We start from the raw sequence: 6,356 nt of genomic DNA on the forward strand, positions 1-6,356 counted from the left end.
GGATCAAGTCCATTCAATTGCAGCAGAGCTTTACTTTGATTGAAACACTCGTTTGAAGTTTTGTCCAAAGTCATTTTTGAACTTTGATTGAAACACTCGTTTGAATTTTTGTCCAAAGTCAACATTTTTGAAAGGGCCAAGGCCCGCGTGTGGAGCGAGGTTATTACGTTAAGAGCATGAAAAAAACATGGAAAACCTACAACCGAAAAATTTTAGAGGTGAATTGAGTATATTTTAGGGTTTTACACTAAATTTCTCTAAATTTTGTAGATTTTCTCGCCTAATTCAAAGGTAATTTTCAACATTTGTAGGTGGGATTGCACAAGACCTAGGTTTTACTTGCGCATGGGTTTAGGGATATTTTAGCAGATGGAAAAGATAGTCAAGAGGAGAGCATTGAGATTTCTATGTCGCTTACAAGGGAATTTGAACTTGACAAACTTGTATTACAAGGTAGTGCTTGCATACCCCGATCCCTAATGTAAATTTCCCCAGCTGAAAATGGAAATTCCTGGACATTGATATTCAAGGTTTAAAAAAAGGGCATTTTGGTTATAAATCCCACGTCACAGTCCATGGTCGGGGGGTTGACGATCTAGGCCATCCATTCAGATACCTTTCCTTGCATAATCCACAAGCAAACATCATCAATGCTTGACAACTCAGGCCCAATAATCTTGGTTGTGTTTGTCGAATCAAAAGGGCTCTAAAATCACGCTTCTTTTGACATGTCAGCTCCTAGAATAGGCTGTGATTAATTTTGTTACTGACAAGTCAATGTTGGGAACCACCAATGGTGACCTGTGCGTGAAGGAAGATACTCCATGTCAACCATGGGAATAATCGATGGCGACGTTTGTATGAAAGAAGAAGGCCACGTCAGTTAGGTTAGCGGAGGGAATGGCGACGTGTGCATGAAAGGAGGAGGTCCACATTATCCATGTCAATGCAAGGGATATAATGATTACATAGTGTCCTCTGTGTACGCTTTAGTCTTTAGCAGCCAGCCCCCCTCCTCTGGACCTGTGACGGACGGGAATGGTCCTTGGGTGACCATTCCCCTGAAATCAGTCTCCCAAGGTTGGCTCTCGAACTTTGCCCGGGAATGGTCACCGAGGACCATTTCCTACTTCATAAATAAGAGTTGTTGGACTGGTTTCCCCTTTAAAAAACATGGCCAAGAAAATGGTCTTTTATTTTTGGAGGAGGGCAGAAGAGAACTTGGAACTTTCTATTCACAAAACCGCCCCCAAAAAAGAAGTGGTCAATAAATTTTAAAGAAACCCCGGGTACATATAAAGGTTATCAAAAGCAAGTCTTGCGTTTCCCGCCCCAAATTGGGTGATCGACTTTCGAAGGGAAATCTTTATCGTACAGAGCAAATCTGGCTGAATTACAAGGCGGAAATGTGCGCACTTCAGCTTTCACGTGAGCTGCTTTTCTCTTTTTTATTGGGCTCAAAAAAAAAAAAATCAGCTTTTTGATTTCCCCCAAGGCACCCACGGCGGCTTCAAAAAAGCCCATTTTTTTCTCCCTTCTTTAAAGCAAAATATATTCACTTTTCTCAGCGCTGATTGGACCCACATTTATTTTTAACAAGGAATCAGTCCTTACTAAATCTTAATATGCAATAAGGTCAATATATTATATTAAAATGATTATTTCCAAATTGCTAATGATTTTATGTGCCTTGAGCCTTGAAAGCTGAAAGTTCACACACCAGCTTTTGTACTTGTGAGCATTGTAATGTGTTGCTCATTGCATGTCCCCCTCCCCCAAAACCAAGTCCTTTCACACACCAAAATATTCCCACCCCCCCTTAGTCACACTTAGAGAGGCTCCTCACAAGAGCTGTTTCGGCCCCGCATGCACAAAACCGACTCATCTTCTTCGTTTTCTTGGCAAAGTTTCGGAAACAAAGCCACACACAAAGGGGGTACCAATTATAAGTCCTTCCTTAGGAGGGACCCACACACAGAGGGGGTGATCGTTATTACTTTGTCCTTCTTGGTTGCAGTAGATACATCTTCTTTACCCCCTTTCCCTTAAATATGTGGATTTGTATGATGAGAGAGAGAGAGAGAGAGAGAGAGGAGGAGGAGGAGGAGATAACTACTAATGTAGTGAAAACAATCCAATAGGTCTAGAGTTTATCTACTACAAACCTTGAACCAAGACTCTGTCCTTTCAAAACAAATCGATAGTCTAAGTGCAATGTGTGCACACAAATCTCTCTCTCTCTCTCTCTCTCTCTCTCTCTCTCTCTCTCTCTCTCTCTCTCTCTCCCCCTCCCCAAGTCAGCATCAAATTCTCAACCTTCAAGGGACTTTCAATCGAAGATGTTGACAACCATGTTAAAAGGCTTGTCTCCCTCTGCAAGAAGAGGGGACACAAAAGAGACGATCCTTATCGAAGAGTGGAGGTTTGGAGCGAGCTTTGGAATGAGATATTGCTTAACTGACCAAATCTAGAAAAAAGACTTGCTCTAAAAGCTCGCTTCAAAAAAGAGTTTCTGGAGCTACAAGCGCAAGCTTTTTTTCCCCTCCCTCCCTCTCCCTCTCTCTCTCTCTCTCTCTCCTCTCCCTCTATTGCATGTCTCTCACTCCCCTTCTATCTCATGTTACCTCTCCTTCAATCTCTCTCCTTATCTAACTCTCATGAGTCATCAAGTTAGTCGGCATATGCACCTTTCTTTTTTTATGATACCCAAAGTGGATTGTAATCAAAGATGTATCTATCTGATTTGTCCTATAGGCCAGCTTTGGCCTCAACAAGGTCGTTAATAGAACTTTCTTTCTTTCTCTCCCTTTCTCCTTCCCTCCCTCCATAATGCATAATGCTCCTCCTCTCTACCTCCTTTCCTCTAGCTCAAGATTCAAGGGCCTCAAGGCCCTAACTCTACAGAAGCATACCCTGTTTTCTTCTCTTCTTCATAAACTCGTAGCTCCATAGCTTCTCCTCAAGCTCTATCATGAGGCATTGCTCTCAAGCTCTCCATTCCCTCCCTCATAGCTCTCATTCCTTCCCCAAGTCTACATCTCCCAAGCTCTACATCTCTCAAGCTTAAGAACTGCACGCTTGTTTTTTTTTAACGTAAGTAACGTCATCGTGCGACAAAATATTTTAAAGCTCGATGAATACCAGACGTCTTCGTATGTGGACAAAACGTACGTGATCGTATGAGACACACCTAGATGTATATGTGTGTGTGTGTGTGTGTGTGTGCACATAAAACATCCAATCCCCAAGTTGTCATAGGCATGCAAAGACCGATGGTGGGGAAATCTAGACAATGTGCATATGAGTTGCAAGGTTCAAAATGCAACTCTCACCTCACACTACGTAGCACCAAAACAACAATAACACGAGTTCTTAGAAGACAACACACTGAAGCAACCACTTTATTTGAATGGAGAAGGACACCATACACAATAGGAGTTGGGCAGAAATTTTGACATGCACAAAATCTTCTAGCCCAGGCACACTCCTTTGTCCCGAACCTCTTTCAGAAACAACATAAACCTCTTTCTCACTCCAAAGCTCACTCAACAAGCTCGCTCCATTCCAATCCCCCTAATCGAATGATGCTCCCCTCCACCTTCCATATTCTAGCGACGTGTTTTGCAGTGAAGTTTTCTCAGGCAACTATAGCAAGAAGGCTCTCGACCAATTGGAAGGGCTAATGTTGGCACCTAGGGAGACCTTCTCCAAGTTCATAATGTGGGCTCGAGCACTTCTGGTAAAGCTTCCTTAGAAGCCGGGAGATGTAATGGTCAAGAAATGGGTGGAGAAGCCCATTCCCAAGGCATCACAATAGAAGCTCAGGTATTCATTACTTGCTGAGCCAAGGGTCGTTTTTTGGCTATTTGAGCCCACAAGCGGCCACGTGCACAAATAAAAAAGAAGCACGTCTCTTGGTCGTCCGTGCTGCTTTTGAGTGCCTGTGTTCCAACTTTGAAACAAACCAGAGCAACGTAGAACTCCTTGGCAGTGGAGGAGGAGGATATGCAAGGTAGGCCCATGTGCAAACAACATCTACATGAATTGGCTGCTCAAGAGTGCCCCACGTGTCACAACCACCAGCATCGTCCGTTTCTGCTACTTCAACAACCGCAAACATCCTGAAATTACACTATTGCTGCCACAACCCCTACTATTGCAATTTCTTGGCCCTACGGAATCTTGCCCAGTATTGTGATGCGGTCTTGGGTTTCGACACGGGCCCAAATTCGCTGGCTACCAAGCAACTCACTAGCACCTACAGCATCTCAAGTGCCAACCGCACTGTCGTCACCATCCACTTCATGGTCAACGCAGCTCTCACACTCTTTTGTGCTACCTATCTCTCACCAGCCTCATCGTCGGTGGCTCCGTACTCCCCATCCCTCTCACCTCGTTTGATCTCACCCCCGATGACAATTAGGATGGTGTTGGAATTAGGGTTGCAGAGAAACACACACAGCTTGGAGAAGACAAAGGAAGCTCAAGGCACACAATGGAGAGTGTGTTACTTAGTGTGCAATGGAAAGATGGATAGCCCTAGAGTGATGGGCGTATATACAATGCACGGGGGGAAAAACCTCCTAAAGAGGGAAAAAATGCCCCGGTGTTCCTAGTGTGTTCACGCACATCACTACCACATGTATATGGTAACAAATCCCCCCTGGAGTGATGCGGTGAACGAGAGCTGGCACATGAGTAAAGGGAAGTGCCATGCCCTGAGGACAGGATCAGTCCACAAAGGAGAGTAAGCCCAAAGCTTTGCGGAAAGCTTCAAGCTTCTCACGAGATAATGCCTTTGTGAAAAGATCTGCAAGGTTGTCCTGTGTTGGCACATAAGCCAAGCTGATTTCTCCTGCTGACAGCCTCTCCCTGACATAGTGGTAATGCACCTCAATGTACTTTGTGCGAGCATGAAAAACTGGGTTCGTCGCAACTGCCAATGCGCTCTGACTGTCAGTGTAGATAGTGTTGCCAGTGTCCTGTCCAACACCCAAATAAGCCATAAGGTGTCTGAGCCATACACACTCAACCGTAGCTGTGAAGACTGCGTTGTACTCACCCTCACAACTCGAAGTGGCCACAATAGGTTGCTTCTTGCTCAACCATGATATACATGAACTACCAAGCATGAAACAAAAACCACTTGTGGACACTCACATGTCAAAACAACCAGCCCAATCTGAGTCCGAAAAAGCATGTAAGTCTGGCGGCAATGATCCCCCCTTGGAATAAAACAAGCCAAGATGTAAAGTGCCACTAAGGTAGCGGAAAATCCTCTTGACAGCCTGCCAATGCTTAGACCCTGGGCTATGCATGAACATGCTGACCTGTGAGACTGCAAACTGAATATCCGGCCTCGTGTTGCATACATGAATGAGGCAGCCAACAACAGTTTGGTAAAGAGTGACATCAGCAGGATCACCAGCATCATGTAGACCCAAGTTCAAACCTGTTTGAATGGGAGTGGCAATAGGTTTGCAATCCTCAATTCCAAACTTACATAGCAATGTCTCTACGTAACTTTTCTGACACAAGGCAATACCACCATCACATTGCTTAAACTGTATACCCAAATAATGATGCAACAGCCCCAAATCTTTCATCTTGAAAGTAGCATTCAAATCAGCCTTAAATTGAGCAATATGTCTCTCATTTGGTCCAGTGATCAGCAAATCATCAACATAAAGAACCACGATAACAAATACATCACCCTCACGCTTTACATACAATGTGCTTTCTGTTGGACTGTTACGAAAGCCTTGTTTGACCAAATGAGTGTCAGCTTTCTCATACCAAGCACGAGGAGATTGCTTCAACCCATACAAAGCCTTGTTACATTTGCACACTTTGTCCTCTTGTCCTTTTATGACAAAACCGCGAGGCTGCGTTACATAAACTTCCTCAAATATGTCACCATTCAATGTGCATAACCCTTTGCAACAAGTCGAGCCTTATGGCGATCGATCTCACCATACGGCTTGCGTTTCAACTTGTAAACCCACTTCGTACCAATGGCCTTTTTGCCAGGAGGCAAATCACATAAAGTCCATGTGTCATTCTCTATAAGTGCATCATATTCTAATTGCATGGCAGCCATCCAATTTTCTGAATTCTGTGCTTCATCAGAAGATAGAGGCTCCTCAACATCATGTAAACTAGACACAGCCAAAGCATAACAATCTGATGCATAAGATGCATGGCGAGAGCCTGAACGAGTACGACTAGACAAAGGTGCATCCAATTTACTGTCACGCAAAGTGTGCACCAGCCATTTTGGCATACCTCTAGCCTGCTCATTTTCAGCCCTTTCCTCATCAAGTGCATCATGTACATCTGCATCAGTAATAGGCTGA

This window comes from Adiantum capillus-veneris, chromosome 29, assembly GCF_014529385.1.
Source record: "Adiantum capillus-veneris isolate H3 chromosome 29, ASM1452938v2, whole genome shotgun sequence".
Lineage (NCBI taxonomy): Eukaryota > Viridiplantae > Streptophyta > Polypodiopsida > Polypodiales > Pteridaceae > Adiantum > Adiantum capillus-veneris.